This window comes from Amblyraja radiata, chromosome 16 (genome assembly GCF_010909765.2).
Source record: "Amblyraja radiata isolate CabotCenter1 chromosome 16, sAmbRad1.1.pri, whole genome shotgun sequence".
Classification (NCBI taxonomy): Eukaryota; Metazoa; Chordata; class Chondrichthyes; order Rajiformes; family Rajidae; genus Amblyraja; species Amblyraja radiata.
The window spans coordinates 15596965-15619175 of record NC_045971.1 but is presented as its reverse complement, the minus strand read 5'-3'; the positions used below and the strand labels follow the sequence as shown (position 1 = coordinate 15619175).

Here is a 22211-nt window from a genome sequence, read left to right as displayed (position 1 = left end):
TTTGCCCCACAGTCCCGGGACCTGGGTTCTTCCCTGGTGCAATCTGTGTGGAGTTTGCACACTCTCCCTGTGACTTTGAGCTTCCTCTGTGGCTATCCCAAAGGTAAGCTGGCAGGTGATTGACCTCTGTAAATTACTCCTGTATGTAGATTAATGGCAAAAATAATCAATGGGGAGTTGATGAGCATGTGTGAGAGGGAGTAAGATGCAAGAGTACAGGGCAATATGGAATGTATAGGAAAGAACTGCAGATGCTGGTTTAAGTCGAAGGTAGACACAAAATGGTGGAGTAACTCAGCGTGACAGGCAACATCTCTGGAGAGAAGGAATTGGTGACGTTTCGGGTCGAGACCCTTCTTCAGTCTTTGGAATGGTGGAACTACAGTTTCTTTCTGTCTCCACTAGTAAAAACTGGCCTGGTTTGTGCGTACCATCTAGCCCTGCTATTAAGAACAAGAAATACAAACAAAAAAAAGCATAATATGTTTCTAGCTGCTAACTTAATCAATCTAACATCATCCTATTACTTTCTGTACTGGTGCACAAGGACATTCAAATCCTGTTTCAGCTTCCCCTTTTCTCAATCTATTGCCAATTAGATAATAATCTATCTTTGTGTCCAGAATGTGAGGGAAAAACTACACAAACAAGAAATCAAAATCTGCTTCTAATTCCTCACCTATCCCATTTGGTCACTGCCTTTCACAGACATTTCTTTTGTTCCATTCTTCCCTATCTACCTTCTCTGAAAGAAAACAACCTTGTTTTTTTGTTTCCCAGTTCAAATGATTCAAATGACAGGTCTCAGACCTGAAACATTAACCCTGTTCCTCGCTTCCCAATTGTTGCCTAACTTGCTGAGTATTTTCAGCATTCTGTTTTTCTTTCAGATTCCCAGTCTTCTTTTTCAATTTCTCATGTTCTGTTTTATTTTTGCACTGAATGGGAATAAACAAATGCAATTCACCCATGCGCTCTTTAAATGTTAGCTTTTGCTGATAAATTATTAACCCATTATTTTCACCCATCCATCATAGCCAACTTGCACTGCACATCTTCAAAGTTTCCTTCATTTTGATTCTGGATCCCATGTCAGAATCAGTGTTCTCACACTCCATTTTAATGTGAAATTCAATATGTTATGATTGCTTTTCACCTAGCAACCCTACACAGCAAGATTATTAATTTGCCCTTCCTCATTGCACAAAAAGCAGAATAGGTTGCCATCCTATTTATGGTTAAACTCTCATTGAATCCTCAACGTTTTAGTCCAGAGACCATCACAAATGCCGTCAAGGAATTTCTTCTAATTACCAATGCTCATTTGGTTTGCTCAATACTGTATATATTCAGTAAATTACAATTGTACCCTTACTCCATGCATGTTAATTTCTGATTTAACGCCACCCACTACATCATCACTAATGTTTGGGGTACTGTACACAACCAATCTAGTTTGATTCTCAACCTGTGAAAATGAGGAACTGCAGATGCTGAAAAAAATTTGATTCTCAACATCTTGATCCAAAGCAAATGGATGCTTCCCTTAACAGGATTGGAGTACAATCTCAATATTATGTCAGAAGCTAGTGAGCACAAAATTGGGAGGTAGTCACAGTGATGTGATGTGTAATAATGACAGTATGGCAGATGGGTGCATTTTATGACACACTGTTGCAATGTTATTAAGTGCTTTACATTTCCACCTGACTTTGTCATATTTTGCAGTGCAGTTTCGATTCTAGCCACTTGATGGACCCTGGGTGCTTGCAGTAGTCGGATGGCAGTATTTACACCAACCAGTCTTGACTAAATCACTGAGACAGGGGAGGGAGAGAGACTCGGTTGGTCAGGCAACATCAGTGGAGGGAATGGACAGATATCGGGTCAGAATCCTTTTCCAGACAAAAATTCCCTTCAAAAATGTTGTTTGGTGTGCTGTGCCTCAGCACAGTGTTTTACTTGAGATTCCAGCATCTCCAGTTCCTTGTCTCCATTTGCACCTTATTAGACTTCTGATTTTGTGAAATAATTTAGGCTGCCATTTGTGCATTTCCAGATGTGGTCAGGGTAGAGTCCATCTGGCTGGTATCTACTGTATGCCAGTGATCTGGCCATCCTTGCTCGTCACTTAGTGTGAGGTGCAGTAGTTCCACTAAGCTCCAGTGACCTCTGTGGCTCTCACCACAGGTCTATTCTATTGTTTTCCCACTGAGTAAGGGCACCATGTTTCAGTAAACCAGATACCTCAAAAACCAACCTAGTGGGCATCATTATCTAGTCTAATTATAGTTCTCTTCAAATTCCGAATTATTAATTGAATTTAAATTGCTATGAGGGAATTTGAACTTGGGCCTAGAGACATAGTCTTAGAGCACAGAATAGGTCCTTCGGCTCAACTCACCCATGATGCCCGAGATGCACCATGTAAGCTAGTCCCATTTGCCCATGTTTGGACCATATCCCTCGAAACCGTTCCTATACATTCACCAGTCCAAATATATTTTAAATGTTGTTATTGTACCTGTCTTAACTCTGAAACGTTAGTCCAGTAACATGACCACTGTGCCATCAATGTGTTGTTGGACAAGAAAAAGATTGAACTTGGCTTTTTTTAGAGTCATCGAGTAATACAGCGTGGAAACAAGCCCTTCGGCCCAACTTGCCCACACCGACCAACATGTCCCAACTACACTAGTCCCACCTGCCTGCGTTTGGTCCATATCTCTTCAAACCTGTACTGTCCACGTACCTGTCTAACTGTTTCTTATACATTGGGATAATCCTAGCCTCGACTACCTTCTCTGGCAGCTTGTTGGAGTGAACAGGTTCTTTTCAGAATGGCAGGCAGTGGCGAGTGGAGTGCCGCAAGGCTCGGTGTTGGGGCCGCAACTGTTTACCATATATATTAATGATTTGGAAGAGGGAATTAGGAGCAACGCTAGCAGGTTTGCGGATGACACAAAGCTGGGTGGCAGTGTGAACTGTGAAGAGGATGTTAGGAGGTTGCAGGGTGACCTGGACAGGTTGAGTGAGTGGGCGGATGCAGTATAATATAGATAAATGTGAGGTTATCCACTTTGGCGGCAAAAACAAGGGGGCAGATTATTATCTCAATGCGGTTAGGTTAGGTAAGGGGGAGGTACAGCGAGACCTGGGTGTCCTTGTACACTGGTTACTGAAAGTTGGCGTGCAGGTACAGCAGGCAGTGAAGAAAGCTAATGGAATGTTGACCTTCATAACAAGAGGATTTCAGTACAGGAGTAAAGAGGTTCTTCTGCAGTGTATAGGGCTCTGGTGAGACCGCATCTGGAGTATTGTGTACAGTTTTGGTCTCCTAATTTGAGGAAGGACATCCTTGTGATTGAGGCAGTGCAGCGTAGGTTCACGAGATTGATACCTGGGATGGCGGGGCTGTCATATGAGGAAAGATAGGAAAGATTAGGCTTGTATTCACTGGAGTTTAGAAGGATGAGGGGTGATTTTATAGAAACATATAAAATTATAAAAGAACTGGACAAGCTAGATGCAAGAAAAATGTTCCCAATGTTGGGCGAGTCCAGAACCAGGGGCCACAGTCTTAGAATAAAGGGGAGGTCATTTAAGACTGAGTTGAGAAAAAACTTTTTCACCCAGAGAGTTGTGAATTTATGGAATTCCCTGCCACAGAGAGCAGTGGAGGCCAAATCACTGGATGGATTTAAGAGAGAGTTAGATAGAGCTCTAGGGGCTAGTGGAGTCAAGGGATATGGGGAGAAGGCAGGCACGGATTATTGATAGGGGACGATCAGCCATGATCACAACGAATGACGGTGCTGGCTCGAAGGGCCGAATGGCCTCCTCCTGCACCTATTTTCTATATTTCTATGGGTCCAGGACAGATCATCAGAGATATGCACACCCAGGAACTTGAAGTTGTTGACTCTCTCCACCATGAAGACAGTTTTGTGGTTCCTTGGCTTTCCTCTTCTAAAGTCCACAATCAGTTCCTTGGTTTTACTAATGTTGAGAGCAAGGTTGTTATGCTGGCACCATTCAATCAGACGATCAACCTTGCTCCTATACCCTGACATCAGTAATTCATCCAACAGCTATGGTGTTGCCTGCGATTTTAAAGGTGGAGTTGGATCTGTGTCCAGTTACAAAGTCATGGGTAGAGTGAGTAGAGCATTGGGGTTAAGCACACAGCATTACGGTGCCCCAGTGCTGATAGTTTTTGAGGAGGAAGATTATTGTCAATTCGTACTGATTGTGTTCTGTTGCTGAGGAATTTGATGATCCAGTTGCAAAGGGATGTGCAGAAATTCAGCTCCCTGAGCTTGGGTAACAAGTTTGGTGAGGATGATGTTGTTGAAAGCTGAGCTGTAGTCTTATGAACAATGATGTATGTGCCTTTATTCTCCAAGTAGCCCAGTGCAGTGTGGAGAGCCAGCGAGATTGCATCCTCTGTTGATCTATTATGGTGTAGGCAAATTGTAGTGGGTCCAGGTTCGTGCTGAGGTGGGAGTTTATAGAACTAATCTTCCATAGCACTTCATCACCACAGATGTTGGTGCCACTGGTTGATAGTCATTGAGGCATGTCGCCTTACCTGGGCATTGGTATTATTGATGCCCTTTTAAAGCAGGTGGAATCCTCAGACCGTAAACCTCTAATGAGAGGCTGAAGATATTCACAAAAACTCCAGTCAGTTGGTCCGGGCAGGTTTTGAGATCATGACCAGCTACATACACTTTCCTCTTTTGTACCTGCACACCACATTCAGTGGATTGTTTGTTCTTGATAAAACAGCTGATATTTACTAGGAAACTTAAATAGCACACTCTCACTTCTTCTTCTTGCGTATGGCGTGCACAGCCTCAGGTTGTAGGACAACTTGTTCTATTTGATCTTATTTGATTGTGCACGCCAGGTTGATTGCATTAGTTGAAACAAGGCGGACCACGTGAAGTTTGCAATCACCCACCCCGCACACTCTCACTGAGGCACAAGTAAATGGTGGTGACTTTCACAGCAGGGCATTTCCACAACAGAGCCCTGCACCATGAATCTGGTTGCTCTCAAACACCTTGCTCTTTGATTGCAGTGTTATTATAACACCTTCCTTCTAATAGAAGGCTACTTTTTGTTGACATAACTTTGACCATTCAGTCTGAGTGTCAGTTCACCATCCATTGCTGTTAAATTACTCTATGTCAACAGCTGGGAGTGCTGATAAGAGACAATGTATGAAACCTATTTGTGAAATGTAGTTATCTTTGACATTCAGAATCATTATCTCATGGTTGGAGCTGATTTCTGTTTTGTGAACCTGAGATGCTTACACACTGATTGTGAACAGAATTGTATGTTGTTAAGAGTCAGTGAGATCAGAACCCAAATCTTCCTGTGGAGAATGTGATGGTTACGGCATTTGAGTTCTAAAATTATTTCTTCATTCAATTTTAACCTGTGTGTGGTCTGAGGCAGCTACGAAATTAAGCCGAAGCAGGAGGATGCAATTTGACCCCTTGTGCCTGCTCTGCATCCACAGACATGCTACAAAACCATATCCTTCAATTCCCTTAATATCCAAAAATCTCTTGTTATCTGTCTGGAATATACTCATTGACTCCTTAAACTTCTGAGTCCCTTCACTTGTGCTCTCACCACATTATATTGTCCATGATTGAGGGCATTAATTCTGCTGTCTAAACCCTTAGTAATTTGTTGTCAAGGCTCCTGTTTTTCTCTCTCCACATAAAGACATAATATGAATTATTAACCAAACCTCTGCTTTAATGCGTTCTTTTATGCTTGGATATCAAATTGACTTTGATAATAGAGTGATGGTCATACAGCACGGAAACAAACCCTTCAGACCAACTCGTCCATGTCGACCAAGATGCCCCATCTACGTTATTCCCGTTTGCCTGAATTTAGTCCATATCCTTCTAAACCTTTCGTATCCATATGCCTGTCCAAGTGTCATTCAAATGTTGTTATTGTATCTGCCTCAACTACCTTCTCAAGCAGTTCATTCTATTTACCCACATCCTCTGATTGAAAGATACCTTGGGGTGCTTTGATATGTTAAAGATGCATGTTATTGAGGAACATTTGCATGGAAAAATTATGTCACAAACATGTGATGCTGCTTTGAACAAGACCTTAGCTGGGGAAAAGTGCCAACTTGTTGCTCTTTTCATCAGGTAGGAAAAGCTCTTCATAATTTGTAATGCAAGCTTTCCATTTTTTATTTCTCTGGAAAACCATTAGTCAAAATTGCATTGTCTTGCCATTCCTCCTGAACAACTGGCAATAATTCTGTTCCAATGTACCGAGTAAAGAGACTTGTTCATCACCACTGCATTACATGGGACTTCAAAGATCCCAGTGTAGTGTCTAGTTTTTTTTTAATAGAGTGAATGAATTTTATGTTTTGTTTCTGAATGCTGAAACTCCTTCAATTGTCTTCTTTCCCTCAATCCTTGTAAACAATATTGTGCTTGGTCTTTGTCTCTATTTCAGCAATTTTAGATTTGCCCCTGCTCATAGAGGCATAATCATACTATATAACTGGTGTCAAGGGTTATGGGAGAAGGCAGGAGAATGGGGTTGAGAGGGAAAGATAGATCAGCCATGGTTGAACGGGACTGAATGGTTTAATTTTGCTCCTATGACTTATGAACGTTTAAATGCGTCACGTTGAGGTAAGCAATGAGTTTGATACCAACAGCTAAAGAATACCATTGCATATATTTTATAATTGCCCACCACCACTCTATGCTGCCAATACAGTAAAACACTGATAATATGGCAGGTACACAAAAATGCGGGCATTTTTGTGCCCGCTGAGTTTCTCCAGCATTTTTGTGTAACTTCGATTTTCCAGCATCTGCAGTTCCTTCTTAAACACTGATAATATGGCATCCCATTGTTTGGAGGTTCTGATGGTTTGCATCTAGCTCACTCATTAATTCAGAGATTGTGCTGAGAATCTGGAGTGTGAGCTCAGCTCCAGGCTTGAGCCACATATGCAGCTGGAGCGAGTGGTTGTGGTCAGGCACGCCTGGGGTCAGACACAATTGTTCCAGATAGAACCAGAGTCCAGAGTGCGTATATATTTCCCTCTCCCTTTAAACATACAGGGTTCACTCGAAAATGCATTATACCATTGTGTAATCCGTAAATAAAATTCTGTTAGATTATTATTATTTATTTTAAGGATTTATTTCAAGAAGGCTTGTATGCAAAAACAGGGATTTAATGCGGTGGCTCTAAAAGGCGCTGGTACGGCAACATTTGGAATATTGTGAGCAATTTTGGGCACTATATCTGAGGAAGGATGTGCTGGCTCTGGAGAGGGTCAAGAGGAGGTTTACAAGAATGATCCCAGGAATGAGTAGGTTAACCTATGATGAGCGTTTGTCGGCACTGGGTCTGTACTCGCTGGAGTTAGAAGAATGAGGGGGGGATCTCAGTGAAACATACAGAATAGTGAAAGGCTTGGATAGAGTGGATGTGGAGAGGATGTATTCACTAGTGGGAGAGTCTAGGACTAGAGGTCATAGCCTCAGAATGAAAGGATGTTATTTTAGGAAGGAGATGAGGAGAAATGTCTTTAGTCAGAGGGTGGTGAATCTGAAATTCTTTGCCACATAAGGCTGCAGAGGCCAAGTCAGTGGATAATTTTAAGGCAGAGATAGATTTATGATTAGTACAGGTGTCAGAGGTTATGGGGCGAAGGCAGGAGAATGGGTTTAGGAGGGAGAGAGAGATCTGAAGAAGGGATTTGACCTGAAACGTCACCCATTCCTTCTCTCCAGAGATGCTGCTGCCTGTTACGCTGAGTTACTCCAGCTTTTTGTGTCTATCTTCGATGGATCAGCCATGATTGAATGGTGGGGTAGTTGATGGGACGAGTGGCCTAATTCTACTCTTATCCCTTATGACATGACCCATTAGGAGTGACATCCAATAATGCAGAAAATCTCCAATCTGGCACCAAGGTCTGGGAGTTTGATTATGGGTATTTTACTATACCTTGTAATATCATTATGCAGATGGAGACCGCACAGGACAGCACTTTGGCCTGGTAAAAAGTAACAAAGCATGATAAACTGTTGCTGACATTGTCTGATGACCTTTGCTAGAAATAAGCTAGGGTTGGTAGGTGGTGAGTGAGTTGAAAGGTTAGTATGAACTTGGGATTGACTCCAGTGCCCCACATCTTTTCTCTTGAGATTAGATTTTATGTAAGTTCTCATAGCCAAAGCGTGTACACAAATCTCCTTGAACAAGGCAACCACCTAATGGAAATGTGACTCAGCAAAAATGAACATTGCACACTCATACCTGAGAGCATAGAAGTGTTGGAGGTAAATTAAAGGAGAAATAAGGAAAGCAAAGAGGCATGAATAAATGTTGAAGTTAAATCAATGAAAATCCAAATGCCTGTATGTTTTAAAACAATATATAGTACAAATGGTTAACTGAGGAAATTGAGCATTTAAGGAACTAAAAAGGCATGTTTACAGGCAGGGAGCATGGGTAAGGTTATAAATAAATACTACTTACTACCTTCACAGGAGGGGGAGAATGTTAATGTTGTAATTAAGAAGAATGTGTTATGGACAGGATAAATCAAAATAATATAGGAGGTACTACAGATGTTTAAGAAAGAACTGCAGATGCTGGAATAATCGAAGGTAGACAAAAATGCTGGAGAAACTCAGCGGGTGAGGCAGCATCTATGGAGCGAAGGAATAGGTGACCTTTCGGGTCGAGACCCTTCTTCAGACTGATGTGGGGGGGGGGGGGGGAAGAAGAAAGGAGGAGGCGGAGACAGTAGGCTGTGGGAGAGCTGGGAAGGGGAGGGGAAGGAGGGAGAAAGCAAGGACTACCTGAAATTGGAGAAGTCAATGTTCATACCGCTGGGGTATAAACTGCCCAAGCGAAATATGAGGTGCTGCTCCTCCAATTTGCGGTGGGACTCACTCTGGCCATGGAGGAGGCCCAGGACAGAAAGGTCGGATTAGGAATGGGAGAGGGAGTTGAAGTGCTGATCCACCGGGAGATCAGGTTGGTTAATGCGAACTGTGCAGAGGTGTTGGGCGAAGCGATCGCCAAGCCTGCGCTTCGTCTCACCGTTGTAGAGCAGTTGACACCTAGAACAGCGGATGCAATAGATGAGGTTGGAGGAGGTGCAGGTGAACCTCTGCCTCACCTGGAAAGACTGCTTGGGTCCTTGAATGGAGTCGAGGGGGGAGGTAAAGCGGCAAGTGTAACATTTCCTGCGGTTGCAATGGAAAGTACCAGGGGAGGGGGTGGTTTGGGTGGGAAGGGACAAATTTACCAGGGAGTTACGGAGGGAGCGGTCTCTGCGGAAAACCAAAAGGGGAGGAGATGGGAAGTTGTGGCCAGTGGTGGGATCCCGTTGGAGGTGGCGAAAATGTCGGAGGATTATGTGTTGTATGTGACGGTTGGTGGGGTGGAAGGTGAGGGCAAGGGGGACTCTGTCCTTGTTACGAGTGGGGAGATGGGGAGTGAGAGCGGAGCTCTGGGATATAAAGGGGACCCTGGTGACAGCCTCATCTATAGTCGAAGAGGGCAACCGCCGTTCCTTAAAGAATGAGGACATCTCTGATGCCCTTGTTTAGAACACCTCATCCTGGGTGCAGATGCGGTGTAGACAGAAGAATTGTGAGTCGGGGATAGAGTCCTTACAGGAAGCAGGGTGGGAAGAAGTGTAGTCCAGATAGCCATGGGAGGCAGTGGGTTTGTAGTAGATGTCAGTCTGTTTGTGACATAATTTTTCCAGAATGCCATCTGGATTAGAGGGTGTTGGCTTAAGGAGAATTTGGACAAATTTTGTTTTCTTTGGATTCCGATGGAAATTTGATGTAGTAGTTACATTATGAGAGGCATTATTATGGTTGATACTCAGAACTTTTATTCCAGGGTGAAAAATTAAAAGATTAGAGGGCATGGCTATAAGGTGAGAGGGGCAAAGTTTAAAGATAATGTGCAGGGTAAATATTTTGTATAGAGACTGGTGGATGCCTGGAATGCACTGCCAGGGGTGGTAGTGGAAGTAGATATAACAGTAGCATTTGAGGCTGTTAATCGGATACATGCACATGCAAGGAATGTAGGGATATGGATCAAGTGCTTTCAGAGAAGATTAGTTTAACTTAGCATCATGTTTGGCACAAACATTGTGGCTGAAGGGCCTGTTCCTATGCTGTCTGTTTTATGTTCTAAGTTTGTGTACATTGTTGGTGCTGCTGATCGTCCACACAAACGCGGGGATATTCAGTTCTGAGCTTCCAGCTCAGTTCAGAGTTAATCTTATTTTGCAGAGACGTGTGCCACACAACAGTGGAGGGCGTTGGTTGTGCAGATGGGACATGGGCTCTCTCAAAGGATTGTAAGATGTTAGTTCCTACCAATGCTATCATGTACAGATGCATCAGCAACAGGTAGATGGGTGAGAATAAGATCAAATAGATTTAATCCTTACTTTAGTTCCATCACTGCCTGTCAGACTGTCTAGTAACCATGTCTTTCAGCACTTGCACAACTTTGGTGGTGATGCTACCAAGCCGGACTTAGTGATGGACATTGAGGTCTCCCTTCTAGTATATATTATATCAACTGATGAAGGGAGGCAAGAGATCATCAGGTTTCCTTGGTGTTCGCTCGATGCCATGAGATTTCACGGGGTCTGATACTACTTGTCAAGAGTCACGTGTTTAATTGTCATATGTACTAATAATGGAATAATCATATTCTTTCTTGCAGCAGCTTAACATGCACATAAATGCAAGACACACAGATAAATAAAATAATCAAAAACATTTGTTGAATTACTAACTGCAAAACTTTTACTAAGTGCAAAAAAAAATCCACAGTGCAACCAAAGACACAGTCCATAGAGGTTCATAGCTGCTGTGGTTAGTGTTGTGCACTGTTCAAGAGCCTGATGGTTGCTGGGAAGAAACTATTCTTTAACCTGGTGATCATGGTTTTTAGGCTCCTGTACCACCTTCCCAATGACAGGAGTGAAATGAGAATGTGGCCATGATGATGTGGGCCTTTGATATTGGGTGCCATTTTGAGGCAGTGCTTTTTATAGATCGCTTTAGTTGGGAGGTCTGAACTGATGACTGCCCTGTGTATGATGATACGCTTTTGCATTGCTATTTGAGTGACATTTTTTAGCAGTGGTCCCTGATGTTTGTGAGGAAGAGTTGGCAATATTAATAATGCTGGGAGCAACATTGCCATATCTGAATTTATCCTCTTTTTTCCTGTTCCCTTCTACTGGGTTTCTATTTCCCTCATCTTTCTCCTTAACTGGATACCTTTTGTCTATTTTACCTCTAGCCTTTATCACTTATTCCATCCCTCTGCCAATCAACCCCACTCCCCCCTGTATTCACCCATCACTTGCCAGGCTTTTCTCCACCCCTACCACTTTTTTTGGCAACTTTCTCTCCCCTACTACTATCAGCCCAAAGAAGAGTCCAGACATGAATGGTGTCTGTTTGTTTCTCCCACAGATGTTGTCTGACCAGCTGAGTTCCTCCAGCACTTTGTGGTTTGCTGAAGGTTCCAACATTTGCAGTTCCTTGGTTTCCCTCCCTTGAGAGTTTGCTACCTTGTTACAGGTCTGATTACATTCATTATCCGTGTCAATGTAGCAACAACAGGATGGCTAGTTCTGCCATTTAAAGGACATTATAAAAGTCAACCAGATTGGTGTATCAGGAGTAACATATGGGTCAGACTTATGGATCACATTTTCCTGTGATCAGTAAGTCTGACCCATAATGTAATTATATTGTGTTTCACGAGGCGTAAAAACATAAAATGCTGGGAATGTTTGGGCGTGCTAGTAGAATCAATTCACAAGTAAACTACACGTTACGTGGCTAAAGATGCAAAAGGGAAGTTGATGTGAGAGAATAATCTGCAGGGCTACGTGGAAATAGAAGGGGTGGACTTCAAAGATTCCCTTACCGACATGAACCCAATGACTCCTTATGTCATGCAAGTAAACAAGCTTACATGTCATAGACACAATTAACGTTTCATTTTAATTTTGTCCCCGCAAAATTCGTTGTTTAGGCAGTTTGTTGATTAATTGGGATTATTTGAAGGTGATTTCTTGTTGAATTTCCCCTTGTATGTTGACGTGAGGGCGAGAGATGAATATTTGCAGCGGAACGGACCTTCTAGGTTGTGATTTCTCGGTGCACAGCCCTTGGTCTGCTGACTGGAGGTCAGTGCGTCAGACGGCCTGCATTGTGCAGTGTTTCCTGCTCGCTCCCTCTACCTAGAATGGCGCCATGCAGCAGCGCAGCCAATGAGCCGCCGCAACCGGCAGGCTGGGGGCGCGGCCTCCGCCTCCCGCCGCCGCCAAATGTAGTCGAGTCAGGGCGGCGTGTGCGCCTGCGTACTGAGCGAGCAGCGGAGGTGGGGCGGCGCCAGCTGGGCGGGTGCGGCGTGCTCTCTGCTGCCCCGCGGCGGCCGAGCGGGGCGGTGCGGCGCTGCCGCGGCTCTCGCTGCATTGTTATCGGGGGAAAGGCTGCACCCTGTCAGCGAGCAGCGCCAGGCCCGGCCGCCATCTTACTGCGCTGCTGTAAATGAAAAGCGCCGTCGGGCGGAAGTTCGAGGCCTGCAACCGCCTCCTTCCTTCGGTCTGCTGGGAGTAGCGCGGTGGAGGCGCAGGACGCTTGATTTGTGTACAAACGACTGCTGCAACGCCGAGGACGGCGGCGCGCTCCGCCATTCTCCGTGTGGCGGCAGCGGCGGGCTGGCAGGTGTGTGAAGCAGTGGCGGCTTTTGCCAAGCTGCAGGCCGAGGCCCAGGTTGGGCCCGGGCCGCATCACGTGCGGTGAGTGGGTGCGCGTTGCGGGGGTTTTTTTCGACCGCGAGGCTCGGCCGGGTGTTGACGGGGAGGAGTGGGTGTTGGGGCCTCACGTGGCGGCCGCTTTGTGCGGGCGGGCGCAGTGCCCGTCTCGCTGCTCTTGGCCCGCCCGCATCCCGTCGCCGTGGCGCAGTTGGCGAGCCCAGCCGGACCTCGGCCGCCGGCTTCATTGTTGCAGCCGGTTACATCATGCGGCGGCACGTAACGGCCGTAGGTCGCCGAATCCCGGCCCGGTCGGGTGGTGCCCTGCCCTTGCACCATGTGCTGACCTAGCCGGTCGCTGCTTGCTCCTCGTAACCCCCACCACCCGACCCGATGTGCGCCTGTTAGTCATTTGCAAACTGTTTTTGTTTTGAGCGTCCCTTTGTGTGTTGTTAACCCCCGGGTATGGATGACTGATCTGCAAGTAGACTTCTTTCTCCTTGGCTGATCCGATTTACTGCCCGTGAGAGGAATTTTCCGGTATTCTGCAGCTTTGTGCTTTGATCTCGAACTGTTCAACAAACATCAAGCGAAGTCCATATAGGGATCCCTACTGTAGTTTCAGCTTGGAATTTGAAAGTGAACTGCAAATCAAATATTAAGTCGTTTGCCGTCAATAATTACCATTTTGTTATTAAAGGAAATATTGTATTTTCCGTGCAAATCCCGTATTTTGTTTTGGCGCTGCCGGTGGCTGACTCCCGGTCAGTAAGCTGACATTTAAACACGCAACAGCACTCGAATGTAGATGGGTTTTTTAAGGAAGTCTTTAACAAGTAGATTTTTGGGGTGTTAGCTAATATTTTGGCCATGTGGAAATCCGTGACGTTGGTCCAGGCCTCTCCAAGTTTCTCCACTGTTATATATTTTTAGAGTAACTATTTATTCCACTTAATGTTGATGATGGTTAGGGAGGAGCATTATTCTAATACAATTACCTTCTGTTCATCTTTTGATTTCATCACTTAAGTATACTTGCTAGAAGTACTATAATCAGCCAAACATGTTAGAATTTGCAATAAGCTGCTATGGTGTCTCGTTTGTTGTTAGTGGTGTCTAACAAGCATTAAGACCCAAGAACTGCAGATGCTGGAATCTTCAGCGAAATACAGTGCTGGATGATCTCAGCAGGTTAGGCAGCATCTGAAGAGGGATGGGCAGATGATGGTTTGGGTCAGGACCTAGTCTGAAACGTCTGCTGTCAATTCTCTGCACATATGTTATCTTGCCCACTGAATTCCTACCAAACTTTGTGTTGTGACCTCGATGCTTTTGGGTAAATTGTGCAAAGCAAAAAGGTTGCAAGTGAGTGAAATTCTTATTGGATCCTTTAATTTTGTTCCTGTCTTCAAGAGCTGTTAATTTGTGGCATCTCATTTTTGCTTTACATTGATTGAAATATTTTTCCGAAGCTGAGAATGAAATTTCTTGTGATACCACATTTCCTAAATTGGCACCAAAAGATTAAACATTGTTTTGACTGGAATGATAGGATGAAGCATGGATGTTGTTTATCCTTTCCAATATGAAGTTTAGTTTCCAGGCATCTGAGCAAGCACAGAGCAGGAAGTTAATTTTGTTTGTGAGAAATCAGAATATTTCCTCCTGTTGGTATTGCTGTAATGATGAACTGGAGTTGGTTCTTGACTGTTATTTGATTTGTTTTGCACAAAGCAAGCCAATATCAACTAGATTTGGATTTTGAGAGTGTTATAGACAATAGGTGCAGGAGTAGGCCATTCGGCCCTTTGAGCCAGCAGTGCCATTCAATGGCTGATCATCCCCAATCAGTACCCCGTTCCTGCCTTCTCCCCATATCCCCTGACGCCACTATCTTTAAGAGCCCTATCTAGCTCTCACTTGAAAGTATCCAGAGAACCGGCCTCCACTGCCCTCTGAGGCAAAGAATTCCACAGACTCACACTCTCTGTGTGAAAAGTGTTTCCTCGTCTCCGTTCTAAATGGCTTACCCCTTATTCTTAAACTGTGGCCCCTGGTTCTGGACTCCCAACATCAGGAACATGTTTCCTGCCTCTAGCATGTCCAAACCCTTAATAATCTTATATGTTTCATTAAGATACCCTCTCATCCTTCTGAACTCCAGAGAATACAAGCCCAGCCGCTCCATTCTCTCAGCATATGACAGTCTCGCCATCCAAGGAATTAACCTTGTAAACCTACGCTGCACTCCCTCAATAGCAAGAATGTCCTTCCTCAAATTAGGGGACCAAAACTGCACACAATACTCCAGGTGGGTCTCACTAGGGCCCTATACAACTGCAGAAGGACCTCTTTGCTCCCATACTCAACTCCTCTTGTTATGAAGCCAACATACCATTTGCTTTCTTCAATGCCTGCTGTACCAGCATACTTACTTTCATTGACTGATGAACAAGGACCCCCAGATCTCGTTGTACTTCCCCTTTTCCCAACTTGACACCATTTAGATAATAATCTGCCTTCCTGTTTTTGCTACTAAAGTGGATAACCTCACATTTACGCACATTAAACTGCATCTGCCCACTCACCCAACCTGTCCAAGTCACCCTGCATTCTCATAGCAAAGTGTTCTTGATGTGTGGAGCTGCCTCTTTTTGGAATAAGTCTGTTGAACGTGCCATCAATGTAGGGCATTGGTACTCAGTGGCAGTTAGCAAAGTTTACTGGACATCACTGCTAGAGACTGATGTCCTGTAAACTTTGCCAACTTCCACTGTATCAAAGCCCTCCTTTGGCAGGTTCAGCAGACTATATTCCAAAAGGAGGCAGCTACGCACATCAAGAACTCTGATTTAACTCTCAAACTCCAAATCGGGTTGATATTGGTTTGCATAGTGCAAAACAAATTTAAAAAATAAGTCAAGAACCAGCACCAATTCATGATTACAGCAATACCTGAGCACCCTGTGTGTAAAGCACAAGTAAAATAATTGGGTGTCTATTTCAAATTAGATGGCACTTCACCTTGAGATGCTACAATATATTTATGTACTCAGCTAATGCCATGGCTTTACTCATTTACAATTGATATAGTTCTGGTTGCTTTTGTGGCGCTGACTGGTACAGTTGGGGTCAAAAATATATTCCAGAACTGAGCTTGTTTCTTCCAGCAGACAGGACACTGCGATGGTGTTCAGATCCCCTCCTCAGTCTATCCTCTATGTGTTTCTTCAGAGCAATGAAGCTGCTTTTAACATTTTAAATGTGCGCATTAAAGATCATGCTGTCATGATAAATAAAGTAGGGTTTGGGCAAATGGGAGAGAAAGTTGAAAAGAATTTAGATAAGTTGCAATTGTCACATTGAATTGGAACTTTTGCCTGCTCCAACATTCAATAAAATCATGGCTGAAACAATTTGGCAGAGTAAACCACTTTCTCATTCTTATATTCTAATACATCTTGAAATACATCTTATTTCCACTACTTTGAGGAAATAAGTAGTGCTTATTTCCTCAATAAGTACACGCAAAACTATCAACACCAATCACTCCACACTAAACTCCAGAGTATACAAGCCCAATGGAGCGGCTGGTCTTGTATACTCTGGAGTTTAGAAGGATGAGAGGTGATCTTTGTCAGTCTTCATCGTGAATATATTCACTGACACGGTCTCCACAGCATCTAGGGTTGTAGATTCCCAGATATTCCTCAGCCCCTCTGACCAAAATGGGCACCTCTTCCTCTCATAGTGTTGCATTGATAATCCTGCAATGGGAAACATTTTTTGGCAACTGTCCTGTCATTCCTCCCCTGACAGTCTTGCATGTTTCAATAAAACCAGCTTCAATGAATATAAGCTCACCATTTTTTCATATAACTTTCTTGTCGTAGGAATGAAGCTTCTGGACTTTCTCAGTTCTGACTTCAATGCACGCACTTTCTTAAATGTGGAGACCAAAACGGTGGCCAGTATTTTAGTTGCTGTCCTATCAGCACCCTGTAAAGACTCATTAAAATTCCATTTCAGAACTCTTACACAGAATCCCAATATTCCAATAAATACTAACCCTTGTATTTCTTGTGCTAATATCCCCAGATTCCTTTGTACTGTGATATTTGAGTGTAACTATTTTAAACAAGGATGGAAATGTTCTTCCTTCCAAAGAAGATAATGTCTCTTCACCCCCCTCCGTCCCCAAATACACTATTGCCGCAAATGAAGGGATATGGATCACATGCACACAGAGGAGATTAAGTTAACTTGGCATTATTTTCAGCGCAGACATTGTGGGCTGAAGGACATGTTCCTGTGCTGTTCTATGTTTTACATGACCACCTAGATTCGATTTACCAACTTTCCTATTCACTTAATCTGTCCATTTGGCTTTACTGTAAAGTCCCCATGGCAGTAACATATATTCATTTTGTCCCAGTATTCCATTAAACGTCATATGTCTGAAGTGCAACCGTCAGAATTTTGAGATTATTTAACATTAGCTGTGCATTAATACTCTGCATCGTTATTATGGTACTGTAGAAAATAAGGGATGAGTGTCCAAAACTGAAAATTGTTCAGGCTCGTGGGATTGTAATCAGGAAAAACCTGACACCTTGGCGAAGGCTTAATACCTTCATATTCATCATATTGCAGCCATATATGTTGTTTACTTGTTAACTAGGATGCCTACATGTGCTACTTTGGACAAGGGACAGAGTGTGTTTATGTTAATAGTGTTTATTACCTCAATAAAGTACACGCAAAACTATCAACACCAATCACTCCACACCAAACACGTGATCATTCTCCATTTCCCCCACCTTCAATGTGATTGCACTGACAGTCACATCTTCCAGTCCCCACCCCTTTCTGCTTTCTCCAAAGACTGCTTAATTCACTCATCCCACCCAAACCGCGCCCTCCCAAGGAACTTTCCCCGGCGTCCGCAGGAGACATAACAACTCTGCCGGTACCACCTCTCTTGCATCCATCCAGGGACCCTAGCAGTCCTTCCAGATGAAGCAGAGGTTCATGTGCACCTCCTCTAATCTCATTTACTGCATTCGCATCTATTGCATTTGGTGCTCCCGATGTTGCCTCCTTTACATTGGCGAGACCAAGAGTAGACGAGGTGACTATATGACTGAACACTTATTTATGGATAGGATAGGATAGCTTTGGAGGGATATGGGCCAAACACAGGAACTTGTGTTGATGGGAGATGTAGATTGGTCTGTGCAAGTCGAGCTGAAGGGTCACTTTCAATGCTATATGACTCTGACTCCATAACTTGCATTTGGTCTGCCATGGTCTGCTGGATCTCCTGGTTACTAATGCTTTTAACTCCCCTTCCTGTTTGTATGCTGACCTTTTTGTCCTGGGTCTCTTCACTGCCAGAGTGAGACCACACATAAACTGGAGGAACAGCTCCTTGTATTCCACTGGGGAGCTTGCAACTGTATGAACATTGAATATCAGCCATGATCGCAATGAATGGCGGTGCTGGCTCGAAGGGCCGAATGGCCTACTCCTGCACCTATTTTCTATGTTTCTATGAATTCTCCAATTTAGGTATCTAAGCAACAACAACCCTTTCCCCTTCCACCCATATTCCTTCCTCTGACCATGTTTCGTGCCTTTTCTCTCCTTATCTCACAACCTTTTGTAACCCTCCAATCTCAGGCCCTCATCTGCCAGTCAAAACCTCCCTCACCTGCATCCACCTATCAGTTGGCAGGCTTTGTCCAATACCTATCTCTCTTCCAGGTTTTTCCTCCCCCTGTGGTCAGTCTGAAGAAAAGTCCTGACCCGAAATGTTGCATCTCGATCAATCTCTATTTTGTAATCTCCTCTAGACTGACAACTCTATACGTACATTGGCAATACAAGTGACCCCCAATTACAGTGGGGCGATTGGTGTTAGAAAAATGAGACGTTTTGCGATTTTTCATAACGTGCAGGTGTCAAAAATGGAATGGGAAAGAAATTGTGTTGATTTATTTACTTTTTCCCCTCAAAATTCTGTGAAAGTGGATTTTATTCCATACCTCGAATGGTGATTTCTGAATTCTGTCAGGGCAAACTTCTGTAATCAGATTTTTGTTGCAATTCAAAGGTCAGTTGATTTAAAATTTCCTCTTCCAACAGCTGTGACCGCATGGGTTTTCTCCGGGCGCTCCTGTTTCCTACCACATTCCAAAGATGTACAGGTTTGTAGGTTCATTGGCCTCTGTAAATTGCCCCTCGGGCGTAGGATGTAAAGCCTGGATACCATAAAACTAGGGTGATAGTTGGTCGGCGTGGACTCAGTGGGCTGAAGGCCTTGTTTCCACGCTGTATCTCTGAGCTAAACTAAAAATGGAAGTTTAGTCGATGTTTTAGGTCAGGATACTTCATCGATGATTGCCAAAATAGTTTTCATGGAATGCAACACTCCAAATTTTGAAAGGGCAGGCCATAACCCCCAAAAATCCAGCAAAAACACATTTTGATTTGAGTATTTTTGTGGAATGGTCATTGCGGTGTCTGGTGCTGTGTTGATTGGAACAGTTATGGTCCTGTCAAATTGCTGGTGGGAGTAATGTGAGGTGATGAGTAATTTAAGGAGTGTTCTGATGATTCTTTGGCTTAGCATGTACTCATTTGTAGATGTATACACCTCTAATATTGATATGCCTTATCCAGTGTCCAAAGTAGCATATAAATTGCATGTTTGACCAGCAGGAAACTAAAATGTTTTCTGCAGTTGTTAGGGATGTTAAATTGAATTGTCAGTTGCTGAAGAAGACATTAAAAGTAAAACTGCAGACTACAAGCGTTGTGTTAAATTACCAATTGTATATTTTCAGCTTGAAAATTTTTGTTACACTTTTGTGATTTTTTTAATTGAGCAAAAAGAAAGCTTCTCCCATCTTCCTCTCAAGCCACAACATTTATTTTTTATCCCAAGATTACATTTTCTGCAGTTGCTTGCTGTAGTGCTTCAACATCTCTGCTTCCTCGCAGTTGGCGTTTACGTAATATATTTTATCCACCATATGTTTTTGACTTCCCTGAGTTGCTGCACTTGGAGGGGTTTTCCTAAAGAAATGGGATGTTTCTAAAATGTCCATAATATGAAGCTGCGTCACCTGTGTACCCATCAAGAAATGTGAATTAGAAAGAAATTGTGTACCCATCAAGAAATGTGAATTAGAAAGAATTGTGTTGATTTATTTACTTTTTTTAAGTTGTGAGAGCATATTTTATTCCGTACATCAAACATGTGTAGAGTGCTTTGCAAATTCTGTAACCCAATTTATTGTTGGGCAAGGGTCACAATATATTTTATTCACCTTGTGTCTTTGACCACCATTAGTTGCTGCTTTTGATATGCTTTTCTGCTTTGCAAATTAAATTGTTTTCCAAAGGCGATATGGTGGCTCAGAACAAGCATGTCTGTGGGCAGGTACTGAAAGTTTACAAAGTACAAAATTAGTAATGTAGGCCAGAGGCTGAAGAAAGGACATGGCTTAATCCAGTGCAGCATCATTAAGAAGGATACCCTTGAGAAGTTGTCCAGATTTCTCTGAAGTCATTACAAACAAATTTTGCACCTCTGGGGAATTTATAAGACCTCAGCTCAATATTGTCACATTTCTTTTTACCCTCTGTCATCCCCTCAACAAATGATGAATGGATCCATCTGGAAGAATACTTTGCTGAGCCAACTGATGTTTCTGCATTATTTTTAAGAACTTCAGATGCTGGAAATATCGAAGGTAGACAAAAATCTGGAGAAACTCAGCGAGTGAGGCAGTATCTATGGAGCGAAGGAATAGGTGATGTTTCGGGTCGAGACCCTTCTTCAGACCCTGTGACAACAGAGTCTGAAGAAGGGTCTCGACCCGAAACGTCACCTATTCCTTCGCTCCATAGATGCTGCCTCACCCGCTGAGTTTCCCCAGCATTTTTGTCTACTTTCGGCATTATTTGGTTTCTTTACAAATTATTGTCATTGGCTCAGTCATGATGATGTCCTTGTTTTTCCCCTGAATCTTGTGAATTAATTTATTTAAAAGAACCGTGTGCATGTGTTTACATATTCACATATTCTGTTGTGCTGCAGCAAGTAAGAATTTCATTGTCCCATCTGGGATACATGACAGTGAAACACTCTTGTGTTTTGGGTTTTACTTCTGGGTTTTGGAATTGGGCAATTTTGAACTCATTGCTCAAATTCTACATCCACTCATTTGAATTCGCCCATGTGACATTTAAAGACAACAGAGGTTCCATAGAGATCCCAGGAAACTATTGAGTCCTAGTTACTCCTGTTCATTTATGTTAGGTGCGGCACATCATTTGAAGTCAGACATTAGATTCCATGACAGTTCATTCTGTTCCGAGCTTTGCCACACGGGGACTTTAGAGCAAATGCGATTTTAGAATGGCTGAGAACTTCCTTGAAGAAGTGCAACTTCCTTGAAGAAACTCCGGTATTCCCTGGGAAACGTCTTCTCATTTTGCACTGTACAACTGTTGCTTTGCAAGATGACAATAAAGGTTGATTTGATTTGAACATTGACTCATGGGAACTTCTAGCCCATAGAAAATGAGTATGCAGAATGGCCTTGAATGATTCCAGGCTATGCATTGGTAATGCAGCACCATAAAAACTTGCCATAACAAAACACCACCACTTGCCCCATCTGCAGAGGAGTCTGCAATTTCTACATTGCCTCAATTTAGAACTCTGGGGAAAATAACAAGTCATTCTCAATCTCGAGGGGACTCCTTAAGTAGACACTTAAGAGTCGCACATTGGTACTAGTGACCTGGGCTCAATCTCAATTTTTGTAGCTGAGTTTATACATTCTTCTTTTGACCGTGTAGGTTTCCTTTAGATGTTCTGGATTTCTCCCACATTCCAACAACATATGGGTTGGTAGGTTAATTAGCCACTGTAAAGTACCCTGAGCCTTTAGGCCAGTGATAGAATTTGAGCAGGAATTAAGGGAGAATAAAAAAGTGAAATAGATGCGTGGTGGGATAGTTTGGGGTTGATGGCTGTAGAACCTGTCTCCAGGCTGCATAACTCAAAGAAACTTTGAGTTTGAGCTTTTTCAGTGGATGTGCCATTTATTGGGAATTTTGAAATACAGGTGCACAACCTTTTATCCGAAGATCCAAATAACGAAAACCTCCGAATAGCGGCCATTTTTTCGGTCCTTGAAGAAAGGTCCTTGAAAACGTTCACCGAGGGCGGCCCGCAGAGGTGACAGCGGAACCTTCGGTCGGTCCTCGAAGAAAGGGGAACTAAATCCCCATTCATAAAAGAGAAGATGAGGGTGTATTGCGCGGGAGGGTTAATAATTGACAATATGCTGCTGCC

At 43.4% G+C, this 22211-nt stretch overlaps 1 protein-coding gene across 5 annotated transcripts in view; it reads left to right on the top strand.

Annotated features, from left to right (window-relative positions):
* kansl1 (KAT8 regulatory NSL complex subunit 1) overlaps nt 1-22211 on the top strand; it is an 89467-nt gene that overhangs the window by 4231 nt on the left and 63025 nt on the right. The window contains exon 1 of one of the 5 annotated variants that reach the window (XM_033035194.1): nt 12511-12883. The exons of 1 other annotated variant lie outside the window; for it this stretch is intronic. The gene's annotated coding sequence lies outside the window, so the exon portion shown is untranslated. Of the gene's footprint in view, nt 1-12510; nt 12884-22211 lie in introns of those variants that run through there. 3 more of the 5 variants (XM_033035195.1, XM_033035193.1, XM_033035196.1) reach the window with 3 other exon arrangements.